This window comes from Protopterus annectens, chromosome 2.part0, assembly GCF_019279795.1.
Source record: "Protopterus annectens isolate FY-2018-M chromosome 2.part0, PAN1.0, whole genome shotgun sequence".
Taxonomy (NCBI): Eukaryota; Metazoa; Chordata; order Ceratodontiformes; family Protopteridae; genus Protopterus; species Protopterus annectens.
Window position 1 is genome coordinate 1,794,152,986 of NC_056728.1, and position 16,717 is coordinate 1,794,169,702.

Sequence of the window (16,717 nt, forward strand, 5' to 3'; positions counted from 1 at the left end):
TGTTCCCTCTTTAAAAAAAGTTTCTTTTAAAAGTAATTTTTCATCACTTGACCACGTCTTCATCTCTGCAAAGCCACTGACTTACAATATACTACACACAGAGGCACATATGTACGTTATTGTTTCAGCCATGATATTCTTTTGCAGATAAAGAAGACCTCCCTTCTTCCCTGTCCCACTTACTACTTTGTGAAGTCTCTTGGTCAGCCTGGCTGGTGATGAGACTTGTGTTTGTAGTAACTCACCCTCTGATGTTGTGACTTAGTACTTTATCACATTTTCCATTTCACATCAGTATGAGTTACAATATCTCACCTCAGACAGACCAAAATGCTTTATTTATATGGCCCTACCCCAGAAAAAAATCCCATTCCTCAAATCCCTTGTCTGTGCTTTCTTATTTTCAGATGCTTTTATATCTCTTGTAAATGTACAATGACCCTACTCCTCTTTTCTGGGAATGCCCATTGTACTGTTTGCTCTGCTCGTTTAACATGTGCATGCCCCCTGTACTGATTCTATCTGAAAGAGCTCATATGGATACTGTGTGCTTCACTTAAATGTCTGAAACCTGATGAGCAGGTCACTGTGATGCAAAAAACATGTGGCTAGCATGCAATGTTGTTCACACTCATAAACTCAACACTCGCGATCAACACTCACACACACACTCTCTCTGCTGAGGAGGTATGGTCTGTTTGGTTCAGCTTGTTTTTTTTTGTGTTGAAAAAGGTTTATCACTGTATCATAGTGCAAAATGTCTCTCTCTTCATTTGCTTAACCATATGGCCCCCAACTACCAATATCTTGCCGTAGACACCTGTAGTGAAATTTGATCACATTTTATCACCTGCTTCAGTTTATTTGCCAGAGAGCCTTTATTACTAATAATCGAGCTACGTCTTTATAACTTTGAACTACATGCCCACTGTGTTTATGTGCCCTCTGAGAAAGAGGTATGTAATGGCAAATGCTGGATGCTTCTCTGCTCCTGCTGTTACTGCTTTGCATTGGTAAGGGAAATGTATGGGAAAATAATGCACTAGCCAAACACCTTTCTCTTCATAAAAGACACACAGGCCTAAGCCATTCGCCAGTTCGCCGGTACTCAATGAGGCACTTTTGCAGCCCCTGATGCCCGCTACTTCTGATTCGCAGGACTTTACTGAGACCCATTCGGAGTCAGGTATGTGCCGCGAGATGCTTCACATATGGAACCCATGGATGTCTCTATCTTGGATGGGTCCGGAGCTGCTGAGCAGGCACCGGCTTCTGAGGGTGTTTTCAGGCCTACAGATTTGCATATTAAACCAACTCCAGCTTCAGTGCTAAGGCCTAAATCTCGGTCTATGTCTAAAAAATGAGGCCCAGGCCACATGTTCAGGCCCCTATGCCTAAAATCAAATGATCAAAATGGCTGAAGATTTAATTACTCTAATCAAGGGTAGTCAAACCCCTCCCCCTCCAAGAGGCCTAGGATTGAATTTGATTATGAATCTTCTGAACAGGACTCTGTTTCTTCTTACTCTTCTAATGATCTGGATTTGTCCATGACTACTTATGAGGACTCTGATGCAGAGGATTCCATCTCCTCTACTTCTCTGCCTGAGGATTTCTCTTTTGGGGAAACTTTACATACCTTAAGGGAGCATTTCCACTGGGAAAGTCAGGATTTCTCTGAATCCAAAAAGAGGCTTAGGGATTTCCTTCTTCTTCCTCAGCATAGGCATTTGGCTATACCTCCTGTGCTAGATATTGTTTATGTGTTTTTGGAATCCAGTATGACCCCTGATTCCTTGCCTCCAGCCCCTAGCAAACCAGACAGGTACTACAGGGTTCCCGAGTCCCACAAATTCCTTTTCAAAAATCCTGTTGTGGACCCTGAAACCATTTCTCAGGGGCTCAAGGGCATTAAGGCTTCTACTGCTAAAAATCCTACCCCTTCTGATAGACTCCAGGGCGCTGGATAGATGGGGTGAAAAGGTTTATACTTCTGCAACCTTAGCAATCTGGGCTTTAAACTGTCAATTTCATATGCTAAAATATCAACAGCATATCATGGGACTGCTTAAACAGAAAATTATGTTGATTTCTGACTGTGTGGAGAATAAAGATTTGCAGGATTTATTGCATTCAGCTGAACAAGTTGGCAAACATACTTTGCAGTGTGGTTTTGATTCTTTAGAGACCTCTTGTTGGGTTGCTGTTACTGGGCCTGCGCTTAGAAGGCATGCTTGGCTTAAGGAGCAGTCTCTGCCTGATCATGTTAAAGCAAAACTTTTAGATGCTCCTTTACAGCAGGATCGCTTATTTGGCAGTAAGGTTGAAGAAGTTCTAAAAAAGATGGAAGATAAAGCTAAATCTATTCAAACTGTGAAAGATTTTTTACAACTGCAACCTCCTAGATTTAGTAGGCATTGGCCTACTAACAACTGGTCCTTTCCAACTCCATCGAGAGCCACTACGGCCAAACCCAGACATTCCAAAAGCACCAGGTTTCAGTCCCAAGGGACTTTCAGAACTAAACAATGGGGTGCTTCCACTTCCAAATCTGGAAACAACAAGGCACCACCCTGTGGTAAAAAGTCTCAATGACTTCCCTTTGAAATTACCAAGCATTAACCTCTTGGCCGCCCCTTTGGGGGGAAAACTGGCTCTTCATTCAAGAAACTGGCAACTTATAACCCAGGACAAATGGGTTTTAAATATAGTGTCCCAGGGATACAGATTTCATTTCCACATGCTGCCAACTCCAAACGGGTGGCCAGACCTGCCCCCAAATCAGTGGGCAGAGGCTCAGAAACAAGTACATTCCCTCCTAAACATGGGGGCTATTCAACTAGTACCAGAAGAAGAAAAGGGACAAGGTTTCTATTCCAAACTTTTCCAGGTACCCAGAAAAGACAAATCATGGTGTCCAATTCTGGATCTCTCTACTCTAAACACCTTTCTGGACATTCCAAAATTTAATATGCTGACTCTTTACCAGTTACTTCCCACACTAGGCAAGGATGCCTGGTTGGCAACTCTCGACTTAAAAGAGGCTTACCTGCATATCCCAATCAGGGAATCTTGCAGAAGATTCCTATGCTTCAAAGCAGGCTGCATGCATTATCAGTTCTCTGCACTGCCCTTTGGCTTGTCTACTGAGCACAGGGTATTCACAAAGTGCCTGGCTCCAGTAATTGCATTTTGCAGGCAAAGAAAAAGTCAAATATGTCCATACCTGGATGATTGTCTAATTCAGGCAGAAAACCAGGCTATTCTTCAAAACATCTGGCATTTGTAAAAAGAGTTCTAACCTGCCTAGGGTACACCATAAACGAAAATAAATCTCAACTGGTACCCTCTCAAAAAATCACATTCCTGAGTGCAAGCTTGAATACAACTGCCCAGATGGCTTTCCTTACACCAGAAAAGCAAATTCATTTGGTGACTTACTTCAAACAGGTGGCCACAAAAACCCTGCTATCTGCAAGGCAAATACTGCAAGCATTTGGGGTTCATGGCCTCATGCATTCTTCTAATTCCATATGCAAGACTGCATATGAGGAAACTTCAGTGGTACTTAAAAGGTTTATGGCGTCAACATTGTCACAGCCTGGAAACAATGATTCTTATCATACCTTGCCTGCGCCTAGAGTTCCTATGGTGGACCTGCCACCAAAAGAAGGGACTGCCATTCATGCCACCCCCTGCCGTCCATACCCTAACTACAGACTCATCAGATTTTGCATGGGGGGGCTCATCTGGCAGTTAAGTGCATTCAGGGCAAATGGAGCCCAAATCAAATACACCTTCATATCAATCAAAAAGAAATGCTAGCTGTACAGAATGCACTGACAGCCTTCAAGGACTACCTGCATCCAGGACAATTGCTGATAAAGACGGAAAACACCATGGTTATGTGGTACATAAGCAAGCAGGGGGGTACACATTCCTACCCCCTCTGCAGACTAACCATGACATTGTGGAACATGGCCTTGAGTTACCAAGTGCAACTACAAGCTCAATTCCTGCCAGGAAAGCAGAATGTTCTGGCAGACGAACTAAGCAGAAATCTCATGGACTCTCACTAATGGAACCTGGAACCACGGATTTTCAACATGTTGACATGCAAATGGGGGAGCCCAAACATAGATCTTTTTGCCTCACCCCAGAACTACCAGTTGGACAAATTTGCACAAGAACTCATCACAAAAAACCCTGGAAAGTGGATGCTCTGTCCTTCAGCTGGAAAAACCTACAAGTCTATGCCTTTCCCCCTCTGCCTTTGCTCGCCAAAGTTCTACTAAAAGTCAAACAGGACAAACCAAAAATGATTTTGATTTCTCCAGACTGGCCTCGCCAATACTGGTGCCCACTCCTGCGCAGTGTGTCACACATTTCGCCGTGTCACCTGATTCAGATAACTTCCTTACTGTCTCAGCAGGAGAACCAAATTCTGCACCTTCAACTTCAAACATTGAATCTTGCAGCCTGGCTTTCACTTAAATTCACCCTTAGTATCCCTCAGCAAACCTGTGATGGATGTCATTTTGGAGGGAAGAAGACCTAGTACTAGAAAATCTTATGCTGACAAATGGAAAAGATTCTGTGCCTGCAATCAATCTCTAGGGATGAGCACAGCAGTGCCCAATTTACCTCAGATTTTGCAATACTTAACTGAGATGCTTCACAAGGGCCTATCTTGTTCTTCCATAAAAATCCATGCCTCAGCCATTTCAGCTCATTACAACACAGACACCCCCTTTCTCTCATCCTCTTCTAAAGCAGTATCTCAGAGGGGCCAAAAACTTGAGACCACCCAGGAGAGCTCCAACCCCTGCCTGGGACCTTAACTTTGTATTGGAGAAACTCACTCTACCTCCTTTCGAGCCAGCTGCAACTGCAGATTTAAAATTTCTTTCCTGGAAAACAACCTTCCTTTTAGCAATCACTTCAGCTAGAAGGATATCTGAATTACAGGCCCTTTTGGCAGTAGAGCCTTTCGTCATTTTTCATGTGGACAGGGTGTCACTCAGGACCAATCCATCATTCATGCCCAAGGTGGTATCCAGTGTGGCTCTTAATCAGTCCATTCATTTGCCAACTTTCTTTCCCAATCCACAGAACAAGGGAGAGCGGATTCTGCCTTCATTGGATGTACACAGACAACTTAGATTCTACTTGGACAGGACTAAATTTTATTTATTTATTTAACATTTGTTGACCGGGAAAGTCTCGAAGAAAATCAGAACAAATGCTGGTAGCATTTGCTGCAGGGGCAGAGAGGAAGGCTATTTCAAAGCAAACCTTTTCTAAATGGATTAGCCATTGTATTCACTTTTGTTATAAGCACCACGGAAAAACTATCCCCCAAGGGATCAGATCTCATTCCACCAGGGCTGCGTCTACTTTAGCAGCCTTTCTCAGAGGTGTTCCTACCAGGTATATTCTAGAAGCTGCTCCCTGGAGTTCAGTTCATACTTTCACCAAGCATTATCACTTACCAATTTTCTCTAAATCCAGAGCTGGCTTTGCCACTGCTGTTTTGCAGGGCCTTATAGCTGCTCCTAATGCTGCATAAATCCATCCTCCCAACCTTAGCTTTGGGAATCTACCCAAATGTAATGACTACAACAGTGAAACACGATGAACATACTACAGTTGTGTACACTTACCATAAATGTAGATGTTCGAGTGTATTCACTGTTGCAGTCCTGGTTACCCTCCCTCCAGCCCCCTGTTTTTCTTTTACTATACCTCTTCTTTCTTTTATTGTGCTTAAAAGCCTTTATGGGTGTATTTGCTTTTGTTTTGAGGTATATTTCTGTGCTTCTAATTTTATATAGATATATATATATATATATATATATATATATATATATATATATATATATATAGTTTTGCTCCCCATTTGGGTGGGCACCTGACATCTGGGGCAAGAAAAACTGACATAATGGCGTCGGCTACATGTTTTATACCCCTGATGACCTGATGTCATGGAAGAAGGGACAGCAACCGACGCAGGACCCAAGACTTTAATTAGGCTGACTGAGGGCAACCTGCCAGCAGATAACCCAAATGTAATGACTGCAACAGTGAATACACTCGAACATCTACATTTATGGTAAGTGTACACAACTGTACTTTCTTGTACACAGACCTGAAGAAGTCTAGAAGGATGAAAGTGATCTTTGTTAACAACAGATTATGAAAACAGAATATGATTTTTACAGTTGATTTTTTACATGCAAAGTGTATATGTATATATTTATATATATATTTTTGATTGCCAAATGGACTAAAGTTGATATACTTCCAGCATTGTCTTGGATAAAATCACAGACTTAATAATCTACTTAATTTGGTTAATAAGAGGTACCACATCATTATAAATTTTATTTAAAGTACATAAGGGTTGTATTATTATGACAGCTACTAAGTAGGGCAGGACAAGCTCGAATGTCACACTGATGTTGGAAGGGATGTGACTAATTTAACATGTGTACCAATAACACTGTTTTACAGCATAATAAACCACTCCCTTGCCTGATAAAAAGTATACCACACACACACACACACACACACACATATATATATATATATATATATATATGCATATATATATATATATATATATATATATATATATATATATATATATATATACACATATATACATATATATACATATATACACATATATATATATATATATATATATATGCATATATGCATATATATATATATATATATATTAGAAAGCTTGTAAGGAAACTATTACTCTGTTTTTGTTTTACTTTGATCGCTTGTCTGTGTACTTAATAAAGGATTTTCGACTGGAAACAGACTGCCTGCCTTGCTTGGATTACTTTCAAATACTTAGTAATTTTGTACAATTATATATTTTTTATTTTATTTATTTATTTTTTTTTTGACAAGACTAGTTTAAGTTCGCTACTTCTACTACTATTGTCTGATCTGATTAATATACAGTGATCAACTAGAGATATACGGACTGAAAATCTTCCACACAGAAGTTTCTTACACTGTTTTGGAAATGTTTTCATTCTTGCATACTATGTTATGTACTTCAAGAAACCTGATAACTTGGTCATTTGCAGCAGCAGAAGTGTGATGCATAAAGGCCAAAATAGTTGACTGCAAAAGAAAAAAATGGACTTGAAAGAAGTTTTGTAAAAAAAAACAGTACTAATTTTCATAGCAAATAAACCTTTGAGAAAAAGCGATATTGCTCTGCTGCCCTATAGGAAGTACAACATCAGATGAGATGTTATCTTTATCGGCTGACAAAGGAGATGGAGACGCACAAGGATACTGAAAGGAGGTTGACTCCTTTGGGAAAACGTTATAAAGAGAGATTGAGCAGAATGATTTGTGTGTGACTTTTTTCAGATGATGCACAGTAACCTAAATAGCCTTCACAGAGAGACTGGGGAAGTTCATCAGGGTGAGAAAGAGCAGGAAGCTGGGTATTTGTTGTGGGTGCATACAAGAAAGAGAGAGGAACTGTACAGATTAATAATGAAATCTATCTGCACGTCTTGGCTCTAAAGGCTGTTTTGGAAAAAGAGAGAACATTCATTCATCAGTCACAGTGCAGAATATAAAGTTGATCTTCAACCCAGGGACAGCTCAGCTTTCTGTTAATGCCAGCCTGTTACCGTTTATGGAATTACCTGATGAAATTAATCTAGTACAGAAATTGCCTGATGAAATTAGTCTAGTACAGCAGCTCAGTACATTTTCCTTGTATTCCTTTTACAGTTTAAAAGCTAATGCACAACTGATGTATCATCTGTGACCTTTGTCTTGCTACAAGTTTCTGTGCTTCTTTTGTAGCTCGTGATTGTAGCATTGTGATTGCGTTTAGTGGCATTGATTTTTAGTACCTGCCTGCAGTTTTTAGAAGGGTACAAACTGCCACAATAGGCTTTAAATACTCTTTGCTACCGTTAATGAGAAGGACCTGCCTCAGACTGTGCTTCAACCTAGATGTTCTTCACTGTTCCATTTTTTCCTGCATCTTTTTTCCTTTCTTTCTTGTTGACTGTCTAGTATATTTGAACCCCCGTACTGAGAAAACTGCCCACTACAAAGCTGAGAGCCTTCTCGAAGGGTTACTCTCCAGGCAGTCGTGATGGTGGCTTGTGTCTCTGCCCATGTTTCCACATATGCTGGCTAACTACAGTTGGAGGAACCCTCATCCCAGGCTAGCCTGTTTTCAACACATATTGGGCCACAGAACTATATGGTGCATTTCCCCATCAGTATTCCACCTCATACAGAGTATGGGGTTTGGAGGCCTTTTTTGTAGCTCTAACCCCACCACCTGGCTGATACAAGTGCGTTTATCACAGCAGAAGCCTCCTGTGTCCTCCTCAAGACCCATGCTGTCTCCCACACATGTCCAGAGGGCTACCATCTCCAGGTTAAGAACATCAACCCCCTGTCACCCCTGTTATGGCCCTTGTCATGTAAGCAAGAGCAGCTGGCCACCAGGAAATCACATTCCCTCCCCTTAGGATGAGTAGGCTGTTGTAAGATGCCCAGTTCCACCCTCCTCTGCCCAGCTCTTCCAGCACCCTAGTCACTAATTGAACTCAGTTTTTCTAGTTTGCATTTGGACTTTATCCCTTTGCACCACAGAACTGGATTACAAAGGAGTCTTCAAAGGAGTAGAAAAGTCTTGGTACCTACCTCTCTTGAAACTGAAATACGAGATAATCAAAAAGTAATTAAAAGGACTCTTACTCTCATGAAAAAAAAAATAAATAAAATTCCATTTCTCTGAGCAGAAGTTCCAAGAATTATATTTAGTGTTGTCAAATATAATTTCAGGTCATAACTGTGATTGTGTTACAAATTTGGAGCCTATGCGTGTAAAAATAAATAAATTTATAAAAATAAGATTCTGAGTGTCGAACTGAAAGCAATTGGCAGTTTTACAGGAAGTAATTCTAAGAATTACAGTGCCAAATTCCATGAAGTTGCCAGTTTATCCAGTACTCTGTAGTTCAGGTTTCAATATTTTATTGAATGTTTTCTTAGAAAATGATAAATTGGTATCCTTGCCTATGAGGCCTTTACTGTATTAAAGTAAAATCCTCACTGCATCACCCCAGGATACTACTGAGTCTTTAAAATTGCAACATTATTGAGACATGGTCATAATTGTTTATTTTATTACATGCAACAACTGGAGAGGCTGCAAAAGTACCTCACAAAGAGGATCCTAGGCCTTAAACACTTGCCCTATATGGACAGACTCAAAACAACTCCAACTATTCTCTGTCTCATAGGTTCATAGATAGGTACTAGGCTATCGGCCCTAGTGCCCATACAAGCCTAGCCAAAAAATGTACCCTGGCTTTCGCCACCCAAGAAAATTATTTTCCTGTGCCCCTGTCGAGCAGAGCCACAGAAGTGATCCCCAGGGTGAATTTCCCATTTCCTATCCAATCATCAAGATTTTTCTTGAAGAGTGCTAATGAGGAGCTTTGTTAGACTTGGATAGGTAGTCTGTTCCAGAGTATGGGAAGTCTCTGGGACAGGAATCTATCCCACCAGCATGTTCTGTTTATTGTGGTGACAAGGTTTAGGTCCTAGAGCGTGTAGCTTGGAGGGATTGGGATTTCTTTAAGTGGAGCATGTCCAACAGCTCTGGGTTTGACATAGCTTTGTATGTTAGACAGAGATCGCCCCTGAGTAGGCGATAAGTGATGGAGTAAAGCTGTAGTTTTTTGAGACGGTCTGCATAGGGCAGCTGTTTGAGGCCAGTAATCCTCTTTGTGAGGTATTTCTGTGGTCTTTCCAGTCATTGTAGATGTCTTGTGAGGTACATACCAAAAGGGGCGTTGTACTCTATAATGGGTCTAATGAATGATGAGTAGAGGGGAACAATGACCTCTTTTTTTCTGGATGAGATTTGTGATGAGATGAGCCACGTAGGATTTCCTGACCACTGTGGCGATGTGATTATCAAAGGAGAGACTACTGTCCACCTGTGTCCCAAGTATCGCCTACTTAGAGGCGATCTGTGCTTGACTTGCAAAGCCATGTCTGACCCAGTTCTGTTAGAAATGCTACATGTAAAGAAATCCCAATCCCTCTGCACCACATGCTCCAGAGACCTCTGCCTCATTACCGCAATCAACAGAACATACTGGAGGGACAGATTCATAACCCAAAGACTGCCCATGCTATGAAATAGACTTCCCATACATGTCAAACAGAGAACCTCACTGGCCCTCTTCAAGGGAAATCTTGATGAGTGGATGGGAAATAGAAAATTCACCCCAGGGATCACTCCAGTGGCTCTACTCGACAGAGGCACTAGGAACTAAGATCTGGTGGCGTGATACCAGGGTAATTCTATGGGCTAGGCTTGCAAAGGCTCCAGGGCCATTAGCTTAGTATACACCTATGAACCTATGTCCTTCACAAATTCTGGCTGGGAGGTTGCAGGGCACATCATCACATGGATGTACATCCACTGACTGAGTTTTCACATTCAATGCCCTTTCTCACCAATCTAGAAATGGTGGGTACAGAGGTGGCCTGTCAAAGCAGTAGATATCTTGCCAATGACGTTTGTCAGTGAGGGATGCATGGTAACCAAAGGAAACCCCAGCAGTGTAAATCATTGCGATTGGGCAGTAAACACAGAAACATGTTGATTTGTTGAATGCCTTTAGTGCATATACAGTTTGCTAACAAACACTACTAACAAAAGACAAGGCCTTTTTTTTGGGGCGGGGGGGGGTGCTTGACTCCCCCCCCCAGCTTACATATAACAACTTCTTGGTCACACGACAGTAGGGAAAAGTGCAACTTCAATGATCTCTGAAAGTTGATTTTGGCAAATGTTGTTCATGCAAATGGAATACACACTAAATGTGTTCAGGAGATCAGTAACTAAATGCAAAACACTGTAATCCACCAAGTATTAAAAAAAAAAAAACGAGCAGTGAAAGCCACATGCTTTATTCAGGATTTAGCTCTTTTGTTCCTACCAGGAACTTTATTAAAATCTAAAAGGGCTGTATATACATTACTTCCTTATATATAGGCCAACTTAAAGGTACAATGTAAAAGCAATGTCTTTCAGCTTATCCTGGTTAGGGGTTACCACAGTGGATCACCGGTCTGCAGAGTGAATGGCAGTGGTGTTTTTAGGGTGTCGAGTTGCCAGCCTGGTGCCCGACCTTCAGAGAAGGCACACTCACACACACGCAGCTACCTACATATTTTTAAAACTCACTCGACTGCAGGGAGGACATGCAGACTCTGCACAGAAGGCACACCAGCGGAGAATCGAACCGGAGAAACCTTTTGCTGTGAGGTGACAACGCTAAAAGCTGCACCACCATAGCTGACTCTTAAAGGTACAGTGCGATAAGTACATAAACAAGTGAACAAAAATAAAAGCAAGTGAAAAAAATTAGTCTGTCCACAAACATGTCTTAAAATCAAATGATAGTCCACTGTTATTGCCTTGTATAGGAGTTTAAGAAAATGAACGTTAAAACATGCAACTATTTCAATAGACTTAAAAAAACATGCTGTGCCATGTCCTTAAAATAATGTGAGCAGCATGTGTGCACCATAAAAAATAATAAATAATATGTAATAATGCAAAATTGAGACATTACATTATTTAAAACATTAAAAATGTCTCTTAGTAGTTTGTTAATAAATGTTTAACAAATGCAATACTGAGTGCTTATAATAATTTGACATTTAAATTTTTAGTACTGACTGAATTGATGTCATGCCATTCAAGCCAGGTGGATTAGTTGTGTTTAGTTATAATTGTCCGTTTAATTCTCTAAATTCTATAAGGTTACTCCAGTCTCCACCTCTAAAGTCCCTGGGTATTTTTTTCCAGTATTCCAAATTTGTATGTACAATGGCCTGTACAAACCACCTTGCATCTGTGTAAAGCATTTTTGTGTTCTTGCCAATGTCGTAAAAATGTTCTTGTATTCTTTTGTGAAATACTCACTAAGTTTTGCCTATATAAAAACTGGCATCCTAAGCAGACTCCCAGGTAGATGGTGCAGGCTTGGCATTACATTTAGACCCCCATAACTTCTGTTGAACTCGATAGCATCCTGCAAACGCTTAGCAAACAAATGCTGAACACGTGCTACCTATTACCCCCAACTTCAGTGTAACTGTAATTGATTCCTTGTAGAAAGAAGTGGACAGCCGCTAAAAGTGAATCCACCATGTTTCTGAACAGCGGAACATCCTAATGTAAAGACAAACCACTTACCTAAATGTTAGCTGTGTCACACACTAGCTACCATTGATTTGTACATAGAAAATAGATTTTGAACAGAAGTGTAGTGTTGCCAGTCGCTAACATAGCAACCAGTATATCTTCTGACAGAAGAACCACCCTGGCGTAAAGCGAAACCATTAGTTTAAATATCTGTACAGTTTCTACCTGATTTATTACAATTTTACCCCGTTTTTTTTTTATTTAAAAGACCGAGTACCTGGTTGTTACAGCTCCTCAATTCATGGAGTGTAGCGTACAATACTGTTAGCCTGCACAAAGGGTTTACCACTACAACGGTGTAAATATACTCTTACTCCTGGTGAACTCTTACTCCTGATGAAGCATGTTTTTAACTGTTATAAAGTTACACATCCCTGTTTAGAATTGCACAATTGTAAATTGTTTTGTATGCTGCCTATACTGTGAAAATGGTATCTGTGACTGTCCTTTTTCTCATTGCCTCTCCTCTTCACATTCTCTCTAGCTTCCCTGTCCTCTGCCCTACGCAGAAAATAAATTCCAACCTGCTGGACGTGGTAAAGAACCCAAGTTTATACTGCCAAGAACCTGCTAAACTTACCCCCTGAAAGAATTACCTCTGCAGTTTCAAGGGAATTACAACCAAAGTATGTCTGAATACTGTTGAGTTTTGCTAAACTTAGACACTAGTCCCATATTCCTGCTAGGTGGTTATAACTCGCTCTTTATCAGGTACTGCAGCAGCCACCCCATCCCTTTCTACGTACCCACTTACCTGGCCTTCTATGACCTTCTCCTAGCCACGATAAAGCCACATTTCATACGCTTCCCAGCTCCGGGTTCTACAAGGAACTTTGCTGTACTTACAGGGTTTGGCCACTAGATGGCCTAAATCCACTTAATATCCCCTGCCTTACGAGCAGCTCCTGATCAACTATCCAGTGTAATTACTCATTACTTCTACTTTCTACCCCTCTCCCCCACGACCATATCTGCTTCCCCACCTCTAGTCTTTTCAGCCTATACTCTCCCTCTGTGCACTCTGGCTACTTGCCCTGCTATCTGCATAGCTGATTGTTCCCAACCCAACCTGTCCTGAAGTCCACCACTTGCCCTGCTATCTACACAGCTGATTGTTCCCAACCCAACCTGTCCTGAAGTCCACCTTCCTTTGGCTCTACCCACTCAGTTTGCCCTGTGGGCTCACTCCACTCCCCTCCCCTACCCTACCCTGCCCCCAATTCTCACCCACCCCCAGTACTCCTACATTTATACTCACCTAACCACACCCCCTCATTAACTGCCACCCCTAGACATCACAAACAGCCATCTACAACACATTCTGTCTTTACACCCAACCCCCACTCCCAACCCATCACTTTCCCACAATTCACTGTCTTGTATCTCCCCACCTACACTCTCTAACACAAATACTATTTACCCCACAATGCCTCCACTAACTCCCATCTTACCACCAAAACCTAGACCTCTTTACTATCTCATAGCCCCACTTGTAATACTTTATCTTCTCACTGCCTATGAATACCACTACCTACCTAGCTCTCAGAATCCTACTTGCAGTACCACCACTAGCAACCAACCACACTACCCCACTCCAATACTACCCCACCTCTTCTCTAATTCTACTAATCCGAAACCTCTTCATCCCATACGAGCCCCCTAGGACTAAATACTATCACCAAATCTTACTGAAAATCCACAAACTTGAAAGGAGGGCACTACCTAACCTCATAGCCGATGGCGATATCCACCCTAACCCGGCCCCAAACTCACCTGATACCACTAACTCCACAAACAACACTGTCACTAACCCGCGGAGCTCATATAATGCCCCTAATTCATTACTAGTCTGTCACTTAAACATCAGAAGTATAAATAAGAAAATTCACTATCTGCATGGCCTCCTGGACATGCACTCCCCTGGCCTACTGTGCCTTACGGAAACCTGGCTCAAACCCATTATCCCTGATAATGAGGTTATACCCCCCCATCTGCAGTATATTAAGACTTGACTGCATCTCTAGGAAAGGTGGTGGAGTAGCCATCATGTATAAATCCACTCTAGAAGTATTCACAATTAGTACCCCACAAGGCCTGATAACTAGCAACTCCGAAACACTCATCAGAAAAGTCCAGCTTAACAAACACAAATCTATAAACATAGCATGTATCTATATTCCCCCAGGTAACAACACAGACACCTTAGAAGGTACCCTCCAATGGCTGTCCACTAACCACCCCCAAGAAACTATTATTCTCGGGGACTTCAATATCAACTGGAAAACCTGTTCATCAAACTACCCCACCACCCATATTAACTTACATGGCTTCTCCCAGATTATAACTTCCCCTACCAGAATCAATAAGCCCAACAATAAGGAAAGTATCCTAGATTGGATATTAATAAACAACGAACCCCAGTTATATAAATCAGGCACCCTACCTGAGGACATGAGTGACCACTTTCTAACCTATATAATCAGAAAAAGGAATGACATACCTCATCAAACCACCTTTAAAACCATTTGGAATACAAAAAACTTTGACATGACTAATTTCCAGGCTGAACTTAACTCATGCAAATGGTCCAGTCTTAAACTAATTCCCCTTGACGTAGCAGTCTCAGACTTCACTGCTAAATTCCTAGCCATCTTAAACAGCAATGCTCCCAAATGAACGATCAGAACCAAAAACAAAATAACTCCATGGCTAACCAATGGTACTAGACAAAAACTTATTGCTAGAAATACAGCATGGACCTCCTGGAGATCCACCAAATCCCCACAAGACCACATTAGATACAAACAATTGAGAAATGAGGCAAAAAAATCCATTATGCTAGACAAACAAAACTACTATTTCAATTTACAGCACAAGCACCAAAATCAATCACAAAAATTCTGGTCAGGCCTTAATAAACTGCTCCACCCAGGTAAATCCTCAAACCCCACCCCCTCAACTACCTTACATCTATCCCCTAAATGTGTTGCAAAGACCTTTAATACTTTCTTTACAGAAACAGTGCAGTCCCTAGCTAATAATCTATCTCCCAACACCTCTAATACTACCAAACCCACTCAGGAAAATATACTTCCCTTCAAATTTGATCCTATCCCCACATACTCTAAGTCCCTACTTAAGAAACTGAAAACCACCACCCTGGCAGCAGACCTACTTCCTGAATAATTTCTACGAAAGGCTGCTAATGAAATAGCATACCCTGTCTCCATCTTAATCAATCGTACTATCCACGAATCCTATGTCCCCTCCATCTGGAAAAACTCTCACATTATTCCACTTCACAAAGGGGGAAAACTCCACTGAACTCTCAAACCATAGACCTATAGCCATCCTATCTCCCTTGGCCAAAATAATGGAAAAATCTATACATAAACAAATTCGAACTCCCCTTATTCAAAATGCTCTCCTAGCCCCATCCCAGCATGGATTTAGACCTGCCCATAGTACAACTACAGCCCTTCTCTCCATTTCTCACACAATAAATCAAAACCGTAATCACAACAAGCTCTCCTCAGCCCTCTTTCTCGACCTATCCAAAGCATTCGATATGATGAATCACCACCTACTCCTAGACACACTAAAATCACTTTGCCTGGATAACCTAGTAATCAACTGGTTCCACTCTTGCCTGCATGGCAGACAACAAGCTGTACTATGGAAAGACCATCTATCCCCCCCCCCTTCTACCTGTCACCCTTTTTGTCTCCCAAGGATCTATATTAGGCCCCCTCCTTTTGTCCATATTCATTAATGACCTACCCAAAGTTATCCCAGATGCAACATGTATTCCGTATGCAGATGACTCCACCCTTATCTGCTCTGCCACTACCCCCACAGAACTACAGTCCCTATCCCAAATCATCTTCAACAAAGTAGAGGACTGTCTCAATAATCGCTGTCTCCTATTGAACCCAAATAAAACCAAACTATTACTTTTCTCCCCTACCCGTAAGTTCACATTACTAATTATTACAATCTCATCTAACAATGGCACTATAATTTCTCCAAAACCTGGCACAAAACTACTTGGTGTAATCATCGATAATCTGAAGTATGATGCTCATATAGACAAAACTATCAAAACAGTTAATAAAAAACTAGGCACCTTGTATAGGATTAAACAATTCCTAACCCCATCTGCCAGAACTGCTATAGCTCGAACGCATCTCCTATTGACCCTTCTCTACGCCTCACCCATCTTCGTAAATCTAAGCAAGTCGAACCTTAACAAATTTACTAGCTGCTATAACAATATAGCTAGATTCACCACAGGCTCAACCTACAGAACCCATCACTGTCAAAATCTTCAAACACTAGACTAGCTAGAACTACCCAATCAACTCCAGTATAACCAACTTATAGTTATTCATAAAATTCTCTACCAGCCTAACAGTACACCCA